The following is a 20,846-nucleotide window of genomic DNA, read 5'->3' as shown; positions in this document are numbered from 1 at the left end:
TGTGCTTTGCTTGGAGCGTCGGTTTGTTTTTGTTTTTTGTTTTGTTTGAATAAAATGGATCCTAGCATTCACTGTATGGGAGAGAGACACGCTCCGCTGTAGCATATGGACAAGTATGCCCTTAGGCTCTACTCATAGTATTCATGGCGAAGTTTCTTCTTCGTTAAATTGTTATATGGTTGGAATTGGAAAATGCTACATGTAGTAATTCTAAAATGTCTTGGATAATTTGATACTTGGCAATTTTTGTGCTCATGTTTAAGCTCTTGCATCATATACTTTGCACCCATTAATGAAGAAACACATAGAGCTTGCTAATTTGGTTTCTCTAGAGTCTAGATAATATCTAGTATTGAGTTTTGAATAACAAGGAAGACGGTGTAGAGTCTTATAATGTTTACAATATGTCTTTTATGTGAGTTTTGCTGCACCGTTCATCCTTGTGTTTGTTTCAAATAACCTTGCTAGCCTAAACCTTGTATCGAGAGGGAATACTTCTCATGCATCCAAAATCCTTGAGCCAACCACTATGCCATTTGTGTCCACCATACCTACCTACTACATGGTATTTATCCGCCATTCCAAAGTAAATTGCTTGAGTGCTACCTTTAAAATTCCATCATTCACCTTTGCAATATATAGCTCATGGGACAAATAGCTTAAAAACTATTGTGGTATTGAATATGTACTTATGCACTTTATCTCTTATTAAGTTGCTTGTTGTGCGATAACCATGTTTCGGGGACGCCATCAACTATTCTTTGTTGAATATCATGTGAGTTGCTATGCATGTCCGTCTTGTCCGAAGTAAGAGAGATCTACCACCTTAATGGTTGGAGCATACATATTGTTAGAGAAGAACATTGGGCCGCTAACTAAAGCCATGATTCATGGTGGAAGTTTCAGTTTTGGACATATATCCTCAATCTCATATGAGAATAATAATTGTTGCCACATGCTTATGCATTAAAGAGGAGTCCATTATCTGTTGTCCATGTTGTCCCGGTATGGATGTCTAAGTTGAGAATAATCAAAAGCAAGAAATCCAAAATGCGAGCTTTCTCCTTAGACCTTTGTACGAGCGGCATGGAGGTACCCCATTGTGACACTTGGTTAAAACATGTGTATTGCGATGATCCGGTAGTCCAAGCTAATTAGGACAAGGTGCGGGCACTATTAGTATACTATGCATGAGGCTTGCAACTTGTAGGATATAATTTTCATAACTCATATGCTTTATTACTACCGTTGACAAAATTGTTTCATGTTTTCAAAATAAAAGCTCTAGCACAAATATAGCAATCGATGCTTTCCTCTTTGAAGGACCATTCTTTTTACTTTTATGTTGAGTCGGTTCACCTATCTCTCTCCACCTCAAGAAGCAAACACTTGTGTGAACTGTGCATTGATTCCTACATACTTGCATATTGCACTTGTTATATTACTCTATGTTGACAATTATCCATGAGATATACATGTTACAAGTTGAAAGCAACCGCTGAAACTTAATCTTCCTTTGTGTTGCTTCAATACCTTTACTTTGATTTATTGCTTTATGAGTTAACTCTTATGCAAGACTTATTGATGCCTGTCTTGAAGTACTATTCATGAAAAGTCTTTGCTTTATGATTCACTTGTTTACTCATGTCATTACCATTGTTTTGATCGCTGCATTCATTACATATGTTTACAAATAGTATGATCAAGGTTATGATGGCATGTCACTTCAGAAATTATCTTTGTTATCGTTTTACCTGCTCGGGACGAGCGGAACTAAGCTTGGGGATGCTGATACGTCTCCGACGTATCGATAATTTCTTATGTTCCATGCCACATTATTGATGATATCTACATGTTTTATGCACACTTTATGTCATATTCGTGCATTTTCCGGAACTAACCTATTAACAAGATGCCGAAGAGCCGATTCTTTGTTTTCTGCTGTTTTTGGTTTCAGAAATCCTAATAACGAAATATTCTCGGAATTGGACGAAATCAACGCCCAGGGTCCTATTTTGCCACGAAGCTTCCAGAAGACCGAAGACGTAACGAAGTGGGGCGACGAGGCCGCGACACGCCAGGGCGGCGCGGCCCACCTCCTGGCCGCGCGGCCCTGTCGTGTGGGCCCCTCGCGTCGCCTCCTGACCTGCCCTTCCGCCTACTTAAAGCCTCCGTCGTGAAACCCCCAGTACCGAGAGCCACGATACGGAAAACCTTACAGAGACGCCGCCGCCGCCAATCCCATCTCGGGGGATTACGGAGATCTCCTCCGGCACCCTGCCGGAGAGGGGATTCATCTCCCGGAGGACTCTTCACCGCCATGGTCGCCTCCGGAGTGATGAGTGAGTAGTTCACCCCTGGACTATGGGTCCATAGCAGTAGCTAGATGGTTGTCTTCTCCTCATTGTGCTTCATTGTTGGATCTTGTGAGCTGCCTAACATGATCAAGATCATCTATCTGTAATACTATATGTTGTGTTTGTCGGGATCCGATGGATAGAGAATATTATGTTATTTTAATTATCAAGTTATTACCTATGTGTTGTTTATGATCTTGCATGCTCTCCGTTATAAGTAGAGGCTCTGGCCAAGTTTTTGCTCTTAACTCCAAGAGGGAGTATTTATGCTCGATAGTGGGTTCATGCCTCCAATGATATCTGGGACAGTGACAGAAAGTTCTAAGGTTGTGGATGTGCTGTTGCCACTAGGGATAAAACATTGATGCTATGTCTAAGGATGTAGTTGTTGATTACATTACGCACCATACTTAATGCAATTGTCTGTTGTTTTACAACTTAATACTGGAAGGGGTTCGGATGATAACCTCGAAGGTGGACTTTTTAGGCATAGATGCAGCTGGATGGCGGTCTATGTACTTTGTCGTAATGCCCAATTAAATCTCACTATATTTATCATGACATGTATGTGCATTGTTATGCCCTCTCTATTTGTCAATTACCTGACTGTAATTTGTTCACCCAACATGCTTTTATCTTATGGGAGAGACACCTCTAGTGAACTGTGGACCCCGGTCCATTCTTTTATACTGAAATACAAATCTGCTGCAATACTTGTTCTTTACTCGTTTTCTTGCAAACAATTATCTTCCACACAATACGGTTAACCCTTTGTTACAGCAAGCCGGTGAGATTGACAACCTCACCGTTTCGTTGGGGCAAAGTACTTTGATTGTGTTGTGCAGGTTCCACGTTGGCGCCGGAATCTCTGGTGTTGCGCCGCACTACATCCCGCCGCCATCAACCTTCAACGTGCTTCTTGGCTCCTCCTGGTTCGATAAACCTTGGTTTTTTTCTGAGGGAAAACTTGCTGCTGTGCGCATCATACCTTCCTCTTGGGGTTCCCAACGAACGTGTGAGTTACACGCCATCAGTATACAACTTTACTATATTATTCGGCTCGCAGAATCGAATGAAATCTCTATGCTTTCTCTTTTTTTCGAATTCTGCGAGTTCAAGGAGACGCTATATTTTCTTCGACAACTATATTGTACATGGATATTGGTAAATGCGGCTGGTTCATCTGATGGATCAGGTACCAGTTAATTGATCTAGTGGCAAATCCGGATAAACCTACTTCAAACTCGTGTCCCCGAACACGAATTCAGTATACTGGCGTAATAATTCAGAATGTGCCACTTTAGCTCTTGCCGAAACTGAATCCCAGCAAAATTATCGGATCCACAGAGCGTCCGCCGGGATTTTTCTTCACATCTGTTGATGTGGATAGAGTGGGAGAGCGTATTCGGGTGCGATGCCACGCCACACAGGATGGATCCTGGGGTCTTATCTTCGTGACCTTTTTACGAGTCACTGCATTCGGAGTTTTTACCGTGGCGGACGCACTCCAATAATATGTTGTCTAGCGCCTTGTTCGGCTGATGTAATGACCATTTTGTCGGGCTTTTCTATATTTTCGTCAGGTACACCGCCTGTGCTCTCGATCGGAATAAATGACGAGTCAATGAACACGAAGAATTTTTCACCTCTTTTTCCCCCTTGAAAAAATTTCGTCGGGTTCCTCCTTGAAAAAATTTCGTCGGGTTCCTCCTTGAAGGAAATTTCGTCGAGTTCCTCCTTGAAGAAAATTTGCCGGGTTCCTCCTTGAAGAAATTTTTTGGCGGGTTCCTCCTTGAAGAATTTTTTTTGGGTTCCTCCTTGAAGAATTTTTTTGTCGGGTTCCTCCTTGAAAGAAATTTCGTTGGGTTCCTCCTTGAAGAAAATTTTTGTCGGGTTCCACCTTGAAGAAAATTTCGGCGGGTTCCTCCTTGAAGAAAATTTCATCGGGTTCCTCCTTGAAGAAAATTTTTGTCGGGTTCCTCCTTGAAGAAATTTTTTGTCGGGTTCTTCGTTGATGTAGATTTTCCTAGTTTTAGTCCTTCTTTTGTCGGCCTGAGATGTAAAGTGAATTCGTACAGCGCAGCCCCTGAGTGTTGGGTGAAGTAAATAATAATCAGCTTTATGTAAATTAAAAGAACACTTAGCTTATTGGGTACAACGGAGTCGACGCAGAGGTAAGTCGTGAAGATGAGTCGATGAAGTCTTCGGGTGCAGCAAAAAAGTCGAGCCGGAGTAGAAACCACAAAATAACGAAAGTGGATGCCGCCCAATTGTTGATGGAGAAATAGTCGAGCCCCCGAGCTCTCTGTTGGGGTGATGTCATGATTGTTGCTTAGACGTCATGTCGCAGTTGCGACCCGGGGCGAAGTCATTGTTGAGCCCCCGAGTGTTAGCCATGACGTCGGAAGAATTTGACGGAGTCGCGGCATCTTATAATGTGAAGCCATTTAGGATGAAGCCATTTAGAATAATATAATATAAATCCACTGAAAATTTACGCTATTGGAGATGAAATCGTTTGAAGATTAAACCATTGAAGATTACGTCATTAATGATGAAGTACTGAAGATGAATCCAAGATGAAGTATTTGAGATGAATACACATTGAAGATTACGCCGTTAAATATGAAGCATATATTCAAGATGAAATCCGCTGATATCATAGAAGGTGAATCCATTGACCCGAAGAGAATAAATCCAGTAACAACCATAGAAGATGAATCCATTGACCCAGAAACGCATCGGGTAGTATTGGATAAGAGTAAACCAGTAATATCCATATAGATGAATCCGAATAAAGTAAATTCAATGACCCAAAGAAAATAAATCCAGTAACAATCATAGATGATAAATCCACTGACCCGGAAATACGCCGGGTCCAGTGATAACCTTATACGATGAATCCGAAGAAGACAAATCTAGTAAGACGAAAAAGATAAATCCACTGAGCTGACGAAGATAAATCCACTAAGCCGGGGAAAAAATATATTTAGAGCGGAAGAAGATAAATCCACTAGGCCGAAGAAAATAATTCCACCGAGTAATTGAGTGTATTTGTAGTAACGATGTAATGACACATCCCTGAGTGTCGGTTGTGACGAAAGTAAATAATAATTGACTCTTAGAAAATGAACACTTAGCTTTATTATCGGCTGCGGCGAATCTGATGTGGAAGCAAGTCGTGTGGTAGACATAATCGATGTAGTCGTGCGGCGCCTGGGCGAAAGTAGTTGGTGAAGAGGACGTAGTCGATATGGCAGATCCGCGTGTGGCGACACCCGAGTATGTTGAATAGTCTACGTGACGGATATAGTCGAAGGAACAGAGTAGATCAACATGGTGAATCCCAGGTCGACGTTGTTCTCGTGTTTATTTCCTTGACCCAATTAAGTCGATGGTCGCATAATTCACTCAAACCGATTTTTGATTCCTCCCATATAAGCCCAAGCCATCAAGGGTTAGTCTTCATTGTTAGCTAAATAACCCAACGAAAGAGAGAGAACCAAAAAATTGTATGCATGTAGAACTATTGTGGTTGCGTGAAAGTACGAGCCAAAAATATACTTCATCGAATAAATCTGGAATCTCCCGTTGCGTGAAAGTAGTCAATCTGAAATAGTTTGCTTCGTGTGCACCCAATTAAAAATTGCACCATGTCTCCTTGACGTGACCCAATTCCTTGACGGAAAACCAAGAGGATGCTTCGAGACCTTGGGCTAGAAATGCACGCGCTCGCGTCACAGAGATGTGGTGGATCGAGGTGTCATAGATGCGTGCGCCTAGGATCCGATGGTTGCCGCGTGAGATGGTTGTCGAGGCTGCCTGGATTCAGGCGTCACAGAAATCATTCGTCCGGAAAAAAGCCAGATATGATCTGCCTGCCCTTGTGATGACGAAGTTTAGCACGGCGAGCGAATTAGTCATATGGATCTGCGCGAAAAAATCTTGCCGGCCAGGCCGATGAAGTAGTTGATGACAAACTCGGCGATCTTCTACCCAGATGCGATCTGAATATGGTTGATGATGAAGAATCTCGCCCGGATGACGAAATCCAGTCATCACAGTTCTCACAGACGGCGCCAATTGACGAGGGATCACCTCGCCAATGCCTATGGATTGTATACTTGGGTTTCGGGAAAGAGTGACGATGGAGATTCCAGGAGCGAGATTGGGCACACGATATACCCAGCTTCTGGTCCCCTCGGTGGAGGATCCCTACATGCTGCTAGCAATCTAGTATATGATCACAAGTATGTTTACAGGGGGCCGCCGTAGACAAAACTATGTTGTCTATCTGTTATCCTCCTCTATTGGGTGTCCTGGCTAGCTTTATATATGCAACCAGACTAGGGTTTTACAAGAGTCCTAGTCGACTACTTCTTCGGATCGTTTTATTGGGTCTGCTCCATATTGAGCCGAGCCAGGTATACTAATAATGGGTACCCGTAGGGTATGCCCATAACACTTAGAAAGAAAATTTAAGGTTATATGGAAGCTTGCATGTAGACCAAGAAATTTGGGTGGCCTTGGGGTGTAGAATCTCCCAAAATTCAGGTGTGCTTCATTCGAGGCGCCCTTGGCTAGAATGGACTTCCCCGACTCGTGGGTGGGGTGGTACCTAAAATCCTTACAAGAATGGCGACATGGACCTTTTCAATGGCTGCACTACCTATTGGAGATGGGAGCTTTCCAAAATTTTGGCATGTTGATAGCAACAAAACTACATGTGTTTACCATCTCGTTGAGACCATAAGCGCAAAGTCATGCATCAAGCATAATTTTCCCACAAAGGTGATTGGGGGGTTATATCGAACTCTCGGGGAAAAGTGATCATATCCTCTATCCTCTCCACACAATCTGCAAATGCAAAAAAATAGGTTTTCGATCGCCAACTCAACCGAGGTGTTTATCAGACACAACGTGTGTAAGTAATATAAAAATTAAAATAAAGCAAGTACATCGTGTAATGTATTTTTGATATTAATGTGAAAGTAAAATTTCAAACAAACTTGTTTCTTATGGTTTAAAATGGACTGGGGTTCATGGTTGCACTTGATCTCTCTTATAAACATGTGGCATGAGTAAATCTTCTAATGACAAGTAAAGTGTGATAGAAAAATTAAGTTGTTGATGAGCATTCATATGGACATCAAGACATCACGTCCTAGCATAGGGATGATGCAACACATCTCACTAATACTTTATTTGAAAGGAAATCTCCTTAATCCAAGTTTAAGATAAACATGTATAGTACTTCCTTAAAACTTTGGTATCATGTTGATGTTGACTATTAATATACCATCTTGAGCAAAAAAAAGGCTATCTAGATTGTCACTGGACATACAGAGCATAAAAAAATTTAACCTAGTGAGGTAACTAATGGAAAGTTAATACCTTAGTAGCACATAGATTGTTTGTTGTCACTACAACATGCATACTACCAAGTTCCTCCAAAATACTTATGGGTTCAATGCATGGAAAACAAAAAAATCTATCGCAAAGATGAATAAATCCAAGATCCAATCTATGGAAAAGCCAAGATCTAATCTATGCGATCGGAGCAACGAGATAGATGAGAAACTAAACCTCGTATATCCAAAGCCTTAACGAGATCAGATCTCGTGGTTGATATAAACGATCCTTCCAGTGTTGCAATCCAACAGCACTTGCGTACTCGATCACACATACGGTGTCGATGACGCCCTTCCTCTCCCCGTTCCAGCAGGCAGCGGAGGTGGTAGATCCCCTCGGGATCCCAGCAACACGACGGTGTGGTGGTGGAGGTGGAGGAGAAATTCCTGCAAGGCTTCGCCAAGCCTACGCAGGAAGAAGGAGGAGGGAGAGAGGGGTGGCTAGGGTCTGGGGAATCATGTGCTGCGCCCCAACCCTCCCCTCCCTCTTATATAGGCGTGGGGGGCTGCCTTGGCCCCTCCTCCAAGCCCTAGGGTCGGCCAAAACAAGGAGGAAATTCCCACCCAAGTTAAGTCCCTATTTTCAAGGGATTTAATATTATCCACTTGATCCACCCACATGGTCCTTGGGGGGCTGGTGTGCCTGGCCCATGTGGGCATATGCGACCCCTCCGGTCCATGTTGGCCGTCCGAAATAGGTGGGCCCCACTATGGTACCCTCCGGAATCTTCTAGAACCTCCGGTACAATACCAAAAAATCCTGAAATGTTCCGGTAACCCTGAAAATGACTTCCCATATATGAATCTCCGGACTATTCCGGACCTCCTCGTGATGTCTTGGATCCATCCGAGACTCCAAACAACATTAGGTCTCCATCTCATATTCCATATCTACTATACAACATCGAACCTTAAGTGTGTCACCCTACGGTTCGTGAACTATGCAGACATGATCGAGACTCCTCTCCGATCAATAACCAACAGAGGGACTTGGAGATCCATAATGGCTCCCACATATTCAACGATAACTTAGTGATCGAATGAACCATTAACATACGATATTGATTCCCTTTGTCGCATGATACTTTACTTATCCGAGGTTTGATCATCGGTATCTCTATACCTAATTCAACCTTGTTACCGACAAGTACTCTTTACTCGTACCGTGGTATGTCATCTCTTGTGACCTTGTCACATGCTTGCAAGCTAATTAGACGACATTCCACCGAGAGGGCCCAGAGTATATCTATCCGTCATCGGGATGGAAAAATCCCACTCTTGATCCATATGCCTCAACTCATACTTTCCGAATACTCAATCCCATCTTTATAACCACCCATTTACGCAGTGGCGTTTGATGTAATCAAAGTACCCATCTGGTGTAAGTGATTTACATGATCTCATGGTCGAAGGACTAGGTTACTATGTATCGAAAGCTTATAACAAGATGAACTTAATGACTTGACCTTATGCTACGCTTATTATGGATGTGTGTAAATTATATCATTCACCCAATGGCATAACCTTGTTATTAACAACATCCAATATTCATGATCAGGAAATCATGATCATCCATTAATCAACAAGCTAGTTTAACAACAGGCTTACTAGGGACTCTGGTAGTTTACACAACACACATATATTCATATTTTCGGTTAATACAGTTATAGCAAGGGATGTAAACATTTATCATGAACACTAAGATATAACAATAAACACTTTTATTATTGTCTCTTGGGCATATCTCCAACAGTCTCCCACTTGCACTAGAGTCAATAATCTAGTTACATTTGTAAAGAGTTAAGAGCATCTCCAGTCGCGTCCCCCAAACCGCGCCGGATTGAGCGTTTGGGGGACGTGTTTTGTTCGTGCCGCCTTTGGGGGACGTCGCTCCCCAGCCGCGTGCCCCAAACGCCGCCCCCAAACATTTAAATTACTTTTTTGGCATTTTTATTTCAATTTCCACAAACTAATACATAATTGGAAACGTGGTTTCCACAAACTAATACATAGTTGGAACCGTGGTGGACACAAATATAAAATATTGCAAATAAACTAAACCTAACTAGGCCGTGCATCGGAGGTTTGCTGTGTTCGCTGCTAAGAAAGAACACTCGAGGGCACACCCAGTCACCTAAACTGGAAAATCCAGCGGGAGGATGGTGCCCTTGTTGGTTCTACCGATGAGGCGAACAGGCAGAAACATCCGTGCACGTATTCGCTGCGAAGAAACAACACTCATTCAGTCGTCCTCCTCGTCGGTGCTGTCGTCGTGGGAGTCCCTGTCGCCGTGGTAGTCCAGGCGGCAGCGCCTCTCGTCGAAGACCTTGACGCTCATGTCCCTGTTGCCGAAGTAGGAGAACACGAGGATGAAGCCGGCTTGGAGGCTATGGTGGCGCGCGAACTTCTCCCAGCCGATGTTGAGGTACATCTTGCCGCGCGCGTCGTAGATCGCGTCGACGATCCATAGGTAGTAGCCGCACGAATGCTCCCGCAGATGCATCTTGCGCGGGCGTACGCCGCCGACGTACTCGGCGAAGGAGTCCGGCAGCCTCTGAATGCCGCGCGGGTCGCCCTTGAGGACGAGGACGAACTCGAACAGCACGTCCGGCTCCATGTCCATCTCCGATGATGAAGACGACGGCATGGGAGGCGACGGCGAGCGTTCAGCTATGCCGCGGCCACGTCCACGACCACGACCACGGCCGCGGCCGCGAGGTCGGCCTCCGCCTCTACCAGACATAGCGTCGAGTCTTGTTGGGAGATGGTGGTGGCTAGGGTTTGGGAGAGAGGCGCTAGGGTTTGTGTATGAGAGGGACGATGAGAGGCGCCCCTTTTTATAGGCCGGAGGGAGGCGGATGAGCGGTGGCGCTCATTAACGCCGGCACGCAGAGCTAGGCACGACGGGACTCGTCGCTGCGCCCTCTGTGGGAGCTGCACCGTCGCTGTGCGCCAATAACTTCCGTCGCGAGGTAGGCGACGGTTGTTATCACCAGATTTTAGACAAATCCAGAGGTGGGCCGGGCTTGGAAGATTACATGTGGAAGATTTCTGAAGCGGCCTGGCACGAAGGGTTTGGGCTGAATTGCCCGAGTATCTTTATTTAGTAGTTTATTATCTTAGATAAGGGTTAGAGTTTGTATCGTGCACGATGGGATATTCCCACGTTAGAAAGTCCCCTGGACTATAAATATGTACCTAGGGTTTATGGAATAAACAACAACTCACGTTCAACCCCAAAAACAAACCAATCTCGGCGCATCGCCAACTCCTTCGTCTCGAGGGTTTCTATCAGGTAAGCGACATGCTGCCTAGATCGCATCTTGCGATCTAGGCAGCACAAGCCCACGTTGTTCATGCGTTGCTCGTCTCGAAGCGCTTTTGATGGCGAGCAACGTAGTTATCATTAGATGTGTTAGGGTTAGCATTGTTCTTCGTTTAAGCATGCTTACGTAGTGCAACCCTTGCATATCTAGCCGCCCTCACGCCTATCTCGGGTGTGGGGCGGCACCCCGCTTGATCATTATTTAGTAGATCTGATCCGTTACGATTGCTCCTTGTTCTACAAGGATTAGTTTAATATCTCGCAATAGTTAGGCCTTACAAAGGGGGAGGATCCGAGTGGCACGTAGGGTGGCGTTCGCAAGTCCTAAACGGGATGTTCCGAGGATCAACTTCATGTTGGTTTTTAGGCCTTGTTTAGGATCGGCTTCACGAGCACCGTGCGTGGCCGCGAGGCCCAACACTGGAGTAGGATGATCCGATTATGCGGTGAAAACCCTAAATCGTCGTAGATCTCATCGGCTTCATCTTGATCAAGCAGGACCACCAAGTATTCGTGCACCCCGTACGAATCATGGGTGGATCGGCTCTTTGAGCCGATTCACGGGATAACTCGAGAGCCGATCGAGGCTCGTATTTAATGTTTACATGTATGCCTGCGAGGAAACTAAGCGAGGCATCCCCATCACCTTCACGACCGGGTATAGGTCGGGTGGCACGCCCTTGCACTTCGCATCGCCGCGTGTGACCGAGAAGAGCATTGCGGGCCGTCGCTCGGAGGGGTCTCGGCCAGCCGCAGCTCTAGGCTCTTCCCGGCTCTACGGTGTTGACAAGGCCGCTGCCACGCCGGTGGGTTTTGGCGGTCAACACATTCGGCACGCCCGGTGGGACAATCGTCTACATCAACCACATCGCCATCTACATATGAGATGGCGGACGGCACGCCAGTCACCTACGAGGATCTGCCTGACGACCTCAAGAAGCAATACAACGAGATCAAGGCCACCCTCGAAGCCGACCTCATCGGCTCTTTTCAGAGAACCCGTTCCCATGGCATCAGATGGAAGGGGTTCTCACCGCAGGTGCGCTCGATGGGATAGACCTCTCTACCCCGTCGGAGGAACGCACCGGGGTGCAACGGCGAGGAGATCAACTACCTGGTGGCTCACTCGCTACACCGCCACTCTGAGAACTTGGTCAACGTGTTGGAGCGTGTCGCTCTACGCGTGATCCAGGAGATCATGAGCCACCAGTACTCGCCGTCAGGACCAGCTCTCGGGACTCATCAAGGAGAGTTGCCACTCCAGTCCCGTCCACCGCTGCCATATGCGTTGGCAGCACCTGCTGAAGTGCTGACTACACCGGCATTCCGCGTCTACGGGATTGGTGGCGACCCTAGTGACTACCGGTTCTTAATGGAGGCGCCTAAGGAGATCCCTCATGGATATGCGTGCATGTATGTGCCGGATTGTGGTGGCTGGGCACTCACAAACCAGGCCACAACATCGGGGACTCCGGCGAAGACGAGGAGGAACGTCGGCGACGAGCGAGACGTGGCTAACTAAATACGCCACACCGACGAAACTCCCGAGCCCCGGAGCTGGAAAAGCAAACATGGCAGGCCAAGTACGCCACCCGGCGAATCTTCGAGTGCAACTCCTACGGCCAGCACGGCGGATCAGATCGGTACCATGCGAGAGACCGAGTTCGGCATGATGCCGAAAAGAAGAGGCGATCGGCTATTCCAAGCCGTACCCGACGATTACGAGATGATCCCGCTGCCACCTAAATATCGGCTCCACGACTTCTCCAAATTCGGTGGATCGGATGGCTCCGGCTCCATCGAGCACGTCGGCCGATATTTGGCTCAACTAGGACCGGCTTCGGTGTCGGATCAGCTACGCGTGAGGCTCTTTTCACGGTCCCTCACGGGATCGGCTTTTGGATGGTACACCTCTCTGCGCCAGCAAACTCCATCCGGTCTTGGAAGCAATTGGAAGAACAGTTCCATATGCAATACCATTCGAAGCTTCCGAGTGCGGCATTGCCGATCTAGCACAACTACGTCGGAAGCGCGGGGAAACGGTGACAAAATACATCCGAGCGCTTCGGGAATCTTAGGAACCGATGTTATTCGGTTCGTATAAGCTGAAAAGGAAGCGATCGAGTTGGCGGTAGCGAGGCCTTGCAACACAGCTCAAGGACATGGCCTCCCAAGCAGATTATCCCTCGGCTGGCGCACATGGTTCAGAAACTATCGGCATATGAACAGCGCCACCCCGACCTGTACCAAGACAAGTTCAAGCGTGCGGTAGTTATGGTCGATACGAGAGGAAGATGAAGTGCCGGCGGGAGACCAAGAAATAGCGATGGCTGAGTGGACTCGGGGAGGAACCCCCGTGGCACTGCAAATGGGTAAAGCCACCGGGGCCGCCCGGGGATTTGATTTTGACGTGACCAAGACTGAACAAATCTTCGACCTCCTGCTCAAGGAGAAACGAGTTGACGGTTCCTGAAGGTCTCAAGTTCCCCACGGCGAAAGAGCTAAACGGAAAGCCGTACTTGCAAATTCCACAACTCGCTTTCCCATGCCACCAACGACTGCCGGGTGTGGCGTCGGCACATCCAAGCGGCGATAGAGAAGGGGCGGCTAATTTTCAACCCGGTACGCCATGAAGGTCGACACCCAACCCTTCCCGCCGTTAACATGGTGGAAATCACCTACCCTGAAGGTTGCCAGCCGGGTCCCTCGTTCGGCATCAACATGGTAGGACACGGAAACCACTGCGGCAAAGATGGAGATGAGGGCGGCTGCTCTCATAGCAAGGATACTGAGAGGAGGCCGCTCCACGCGATCGGCTCCGTCATGATGGCAAGCGCTATGTCACAGAGGGAGAGGTGAAGAATATAAGATATCAGCGACCCCTCTCTGATCACCTCCTCAACAAATATGTGAGTCAGTATGACCAACGCCGACGGTCCAATTACGATGATAGAGGAGATCGTGTGGCTAGAGAAGCCAGAAGATATCGTCGGCGGGATCGCGATGATGAGGAGCACGAGCGCCGTGCCACGGAAGCATCAAGGGAGCAAGATGACAACGCCGGACATTGGGACTGCCCCTTCTTCGGACCTCTGCTTGGGATTCGGGAATGAGCCGATTGCCCACAATCGGCAATTGCCCGAGAATGCAACAAGAAGAAGAAGGAGGCAGCCAACGTGTACGTGTTCGAGCGCCTAGGGCCTCTCCTGCCACAAAGCAAACGCGGCTGAGTCACCTCGTTGGGCGGATCTTGAGGATTCGAGAAGACGAGGGAGAAGTGGAAGAAGACAGGTACCATCGGCCAAGGTGGTGCCACTGACGGGCTCAGCCGTTCCCAAAAGCGCGAGGGTTCAGCGATTGCGCGGCTGGAGGAGGCCGAAAGGTTATACCGCATACGCTAAGGAAGGCACGACCTGATGCGGCTGCAAAGGTTCGAGCGAACCCTGGATGAAGAGGGTCGTCCACGGAAAATGGAGTGGCGCCCTAAACGGAGGAAAGCCGATGATGAGACATCGGCTGGCACAAACATGGTACTCGTCTTGCCGACAGATCTTAGTGCTCCACAACTCTACGGTGCACTCAAGGTGGACGACAGCAAGCGCATCAAGTCAGAGGTCGGGTTGGTTTTATCCAGCTTGACCAAGTAGCAAGATCAAACCAATGAGCAAACCAGGAGAGGCTGATCCTTGTGATCGGCCCCAAAAATTGATGAAGGGAACTTACAAAACCTTCAACGAGCAAGCAACGTGGAGGCCGATTCCGAGCAATCGGCCAAAATTATCCTCACCCACCATTACGCACGGGTTCAACATGTTATCCAACAGAGCCCATACCATCAATTCTCTTGACAGAATCGGCTCGGGGGGCACCCAGGTAGATAAAATACGAGGATATGCAACGGAAGCACCTCATCTTCTGTTGATGAGTATTGGAATATGGGGGCCGATGCACAGGTCGGCCGTAAAAAAAAAAAAAAAAAAAAGTGAAAATTCGAAATTTTTCGAGCACAGCCGATGCAGCAGGCATCGCCTTAAGGATATGAAAGTCGATGCATGGCCATCGACTCAAGAGGAGCAACTGTTACGATCAGAGGGTCAATGGAGTACAAAAGGGAGATTTTTTATGAAGGAACTCCTCGCAGTTTGGAAGCTCAGATCCTCTCTTCAAGAACAATGTCAGGAGCAGCATGGGCGTGCGGATCAGGTCAAGGATGGATTGCATCGGGTCCACCAAAGGAAAGGAGCCTATCGGCCGGCGAGGACCGGAAGAAACTCGGGGGCAGCTCACCTTGAAGGCTCTCTGCTTTGGGAAGCCGATTTATGTTCAAATCGGCTAGCTCGGCATAAGAAGCTCCCTCGGACATGATCGAGCCCGGGTCCATACGGCTCTGTTTTGCCTCGGCTAAGACTCGGGGGCAACAAGCACTGGAAGATGCCCTGTTTTTAAGAGCCGATTAGAGTCACCTCGAGCTGCGGCTGCATCATGATCGTCTCGGGGAGGAGCTGGGAAGGAAAAGCCATCGTCTAGTACGGGGTTTGGAGCTGTCTTTGTTGCTGCAAGAAAAGGAAAGGGACTCGGATCCTCAAAATAGCCGATGAAGTTGTTGTCGGCTAAGGAATTGCGAAGAATTTTGGTCAGATATCTAATCGCAGCCTAAATTGAGAAGCTCTTAGCCTACGAGCTAGTTAGAATCCGGCTTCGCGGCGTTCAAAAGGAAAGAAGTCCGACGCGTTACTATCGGTCTTAGCATGACAAACGGAAGGAATGAAATTGGAGCGATTAAAGGATGAATGGAAAGAACAATTTCATTAATTCCAAGGAGCGGCTTTACAAGAAAGAGCCGATGGCTCTCAAAAGAGGATACGGTGCCTAGTGCACTGCTACTACTAGTCCTATACTACTAGTCGTCAGCTGTCCTCGTCATCGCCGCCGTCGACGTCGTCGGCGCTGCTCCCGAGGAGCTCCTCGTCGCTGCTGCCCCAGCCCTTGGCCGGAGCCTCTTCCTCCTCGTCATCATCATCATCCTCGCTGTCCGCCCAGGAGCGGAAGCGCTTGGTCGGCGGATACCCGATGGAGGAGGAGGATTCATCCTCCTCCTCTTCCTCTTCGTCATCATCTTCGTCCTCGCTGTCCGCCCACATGCGGGGCGCTTCTTCGGCGGGAGCTTGGCGGAGGGGAGGCCTTGGCCTTCGCTGCTTCTCCTTCTTTCTCCTTCTTGTTGGAGGAGAAGGGATTCTTGTCGGGGTGGAGGCTGTCCTCGTTCTTCTTCTTCGGCGAAGATTGGGGGAAGAGTTTTGAGAAGGAAGAGGAAGAGGAAGACATTGCTACAGGAGGAGAGGGTTTTTTGGTGCCGATAGCTGGGATGGAATAAAGGATAAAGAGAGCTAACCAGTCGGCACGGTTAAATAATGAGAAATATGGTGAAGGTTTAATGCCATTACAGCTTCCGAGGGATCGATGCCAAAGCTGTCAGAATTTCTAGAGAAACTGAGAAGACAGGGCATAATGATGACGGATGCTGTAACGGCTCTGCTCTGCCACGACATGACCCTTCGAGGGGAAAGCATAATGATTTTGGAAATGTTATTTCCAAAACCAGGGGGGCATGTGTGATACGTCTCCAACGTATCGATAATTTCTTGTGTTCCATGCCACATTATTGATGTTATCTACATGTTTTATGCACACTTTATGTCATATTCGTGCATTTTCTGGAACTAACCTATTAACAAGATGCCGAAGTGCCAGTTCCGTTTTTCGCTGTTTTTGGTTTCGAAATCCTAGTAACGAAATATTCTCGGAATCGGACGAAATCAACGCCAAAGATCTTAGAATCCCCGGAAGCATCCGGAACACACGAGAGGGACCGAGAGGGGGGCACGAGGCCCACCACACCATACCACGGCGCGGCCTAGGGGGCCCGCGCCCCCCTAGGGTTTGGCCAGCCCTTCGACCCCCTGGCGCCGCCTCTTCGCCTATAAGAAGCCCCTGGATCAGAAAACCCGATACCAATTGACGAAACCCACAGAAACCTGCCAGAGCCGCCGCCATCGCGAAGCCAAGATCTGGGGGACAGGATCTCTGTTCCGGCACGCTGCCGGAGCGGGGAAGTGCCCCGGAAGGCTTCTCCATCGACACCGCTGCCATCTCCACCGCCATCTTCATCACCGCTGCTTGCTCCCATGAGGAGGGAGTAGTTCTCCATCGAGGCTCGGGGCTGTACCGGTAGCTATGTGGTTCATCTCTCTCCTATGTAGTTCAATACAATAATCTCATGAGCTGCCTTACATGATTGAGATTCATATGATGATGCTTGTAATCTAGATGTCATTATGCTAGTCAAGTGGGTTTTACTTATGTGATCTCCTGGAGACTCCTCGTCCCACGTGTGTAAAGGTGACAGTGTGTGCACCGTGTGGGTCTCTTAGGCTAGATTTCACAGAATACTTACTCATTGAATGGCATAGTGAGGTGCTTATTTATATCTCTTTAAGATTGCAGCATGTTGTATCACAATTTATCCATGTGCTACTCTAGTGATTTGTTATTAAAGTAGTTTATTCCTCCTGCATGTGTGCAAAGGTGACGATGCGTGCACCGTGTTAGTACTTGGTTTATGCTATGATCATGATCTCTTGTAGATTATGGAGTTAACTATTGCTATGATAATATTGATGTGATCTATTCCTCCTACATATGCATGAAGGTGACAGTGTGCATGCTATGCTAGTACTTGGTTTAGTAGCGTTGATCTATCTTACACTAAAGGTTACTTAAACATGAGCATTATTGTGGAGCTTGTTAACTCCGGCATTGAGGGTTCGTGTAATCCTACGCAATGTGTTCATCATCCAACAAAAGTGTAGAGTATGCATTTATCTATTCTGTTATGTGATCAATGTTGAGAGTGTCCACTAGTGAAAGTGTAATCCCTAGGCCTTGTTCCTAAATACTGCTGAGTTACTATCGCTTATTTACTACTGCTTTGCGTTACTACTCTGCTGAGTTACTACTGCTTGTTTACTGTTTCTTAGCGTTACTACTGCTGCAATACCACCACCATCAACTACACGCCAAGCACTTTTCCGGCACCGTTGCTACTGCTCATACTTATTCATACCACTTCGTATTTCACTATCTCTTCGCCGAACTAGTGCACCTATTAGGTGTGTTGGGGACACAAGAGACTTCTTGCTTTGTGGTTGCGGGGTTGCATGAGAGGGATATCTTTGACCTCTTCCTCCCTGAGTTCGATAAACCTTGGGTATCCACTTAAGGGAAACTTGCTGCTGTTCTACAAACCTCTCCTCTTGGAGGCCCAACACTGTCTACAGGAAAGGAGGGGGAACGTAGACATCAAGCACTTTTCTGGCGCCGTTGCCGGGGAGGAAAGGTAAACGGCACACACACACCGGCAACCCCGGCAACAAGCACTTTTCTGGCGCCGTTGCCGGGGAGGAAAGGTAAAAGGCTCTCATACTACGGTCTCAGGTAAAGTATTTTTCTGTTGCCGTTGTGTGTGTGCTCGAAGCTATTTCCTTTAGATCCTGCAATTGCATCTTGTTGTTTCTTGTTTACACTAGTTTGGCATAATGTACAAGAGTGAGCTTCTTATTCTATTTCCTGATTTAAAACATGGATTGTTTGATGCGAAAATTAAAAAACCTATGAAATCTTCTTTGCATGCTTGGTAGTAATATTAGTATGAACGCTTTGAACACCATTGTTGATAATGATATAGAAAGTTCTAAGCTTGGGGAAGCTGGTTTTCATGATATTTTTAGTCCCCCAAGCATTGAGGAGAAAATTTTCTTTGATGATACTTTGCCTCCTATTTATGATGATAATGATAGTGGTCTTTTGGTGCCACTTACTGCTGAGAGTAAATTTTGTTGTGATTATACTATGCCTCCTACACTTGATGAGAATAATAATGATAGCTACTTTGTTGAATTTGCTCCCACTACAATTAATAAAATTGATTATGCTTATGTTGGGAGTAGTAATAATTTTATGCATGAGACTCATGATAAGAATGCTTTATGTGATGGTTATATTGTTGAGTTTGCTCATGTTGCTACTGAAAGTTATTATGAGAGAGGAAAATATGGTTGTAGAAATTTTCACGTTACTAAAACACCTCTCTATGTGCTGAAATTTTTCAAGCTACACTTGTTTTATCTTCCTATGCTTGTTAATTTGCTCCTCATGAACTTGTTTATTTACAAGATTCCTATGCATAGGAAGCATGTTAGACTTAAATGTGTTTTGAATTTGCCTCTTGATGCTCTCTTTTGCTTCAAATACTATTTCTTGCGAGTGCATCATTAAAACTGCTGAGCCCATCTTAATGGCTAAAAAGAAAGAACTTCTTGGGAGATAACCCATGTGTTATTTACCTACAGTACTTTGTTTTTATTTTGTGTCTTGGAAGTTGTTTACTACTGTAGCAACCTCTCCTTATCTTAGTTTTGTGTTTTGTTGTGCCAAGTTAAGCCGTTGATAGAAAAGTAAGTACTAGATTTGGATTACTGCGCAGTTCCAGATTTCTTTGCTGTCACGAATCTGAGCCCACTGCCCTGCAGGAAGCTCAGAAAATTATGCCAATTTACGTGCATGATCCTCAGATATGTACGCAACTTTCATTCAATTTGAGCATTTTCATTTGAGCAAGTCTGGTGCCATTTTAAAATTCGTCAATACGAACTGTTCTGTTTTGACAGATTCTGCCTTTTATTTCGCATTGCCTCTTTCGCTATATTGGATGAATTTCTTTGATCCACTAATGTCCAGTAGCATTATGCAATGTCCAGAAGTGTTAAGAATGAGTGTGTCACCTCTGAATATGTCAATTTATATTGTGCACTAACCCTCTAATGAGTTGTTTCGAGTTTGGTGTGGAGGAAGTTTTCAAGGATCAAGAGAGGAGTATGATGCAACATGATCAAGGAGAGTGAAAGCTCTAAGCTTGGGGATGCACCCGGTGGTTCACCCCTGCATATATCAAGAAGACTCAAGCGTCTAAGCTTGGGGATGCCCAAGGCATCCCCTTCTTCATCAACAAATTATCGGGTTCCTCCCCGAAACTACATTTTTATTCGGCCACATCTTATGTGCTTTTTCTTGGAGCGTCGTTTTGTTTTTATTTTTGTTTTGTTTGAATAAAATGGATCCTAGCATTCACTTTATGGGAGAGATACACACTCCGCTGTAGCATATGGACAAATATGTCCTTGGTTTCTACTCATAGTATTCATGGCGAAGTTTCTTCTTCGTTAAATTGTTATATGGTTGGAATTGGAAAATGATACATGTAGTAATTGCTATAAATGTCTTGGGTAATGTGATACTTGGCAATTGTTGTGCTCATGTTTAAGCTCTTGCATCATATACTTTGCACCTATTAGTGAAGAATACATAGAGCATGCTAAAATTTGGTTTGCATAATTGGTCTCTCTAAGGTCTAGATAATTTCTAGTAAGGTGTTTGAACAACGAGGAAGACAATGTATAGTTTTATAATGCTTGTAATATGTCTTTTATGTGAGTTTTGCTGTACTAGTTCATACTTTTGTTTGCTTCAAACAACCTTGCTAGCCTAAGCCTTGTATCGAGAGGGAATACTTCTCATGCATCCAAATACTTGAGCCAACACTATGCCATTTGTGTCCACCACACCTACCTACTACATGGTATTTCTCCGCCATTCCAAAGTAAATTGCTTGAGTGCTACCTTTAAACAATTCAAAATTTA

The sequence above is a fragment of the Lolium rigidum genome, chromosome 5, assembly GCF_022539505.1.
Source record: "Lolium rigidum isolate FL_2022 chromosome 5, APGP_CSIRO_Lrig_0.1, whole genome shotgun sequence".
In the NCBI taxonomy this organism is placed as follows: domain Eukaryota; kingdom Viridiplantae; phylum Streptophyta; class Magnoliopsida; order Poales; family Poaceae; genus Lolium; species Lolium rigidum.
This window is presented reverse-complemented; position numbering follows the sequence as displayed.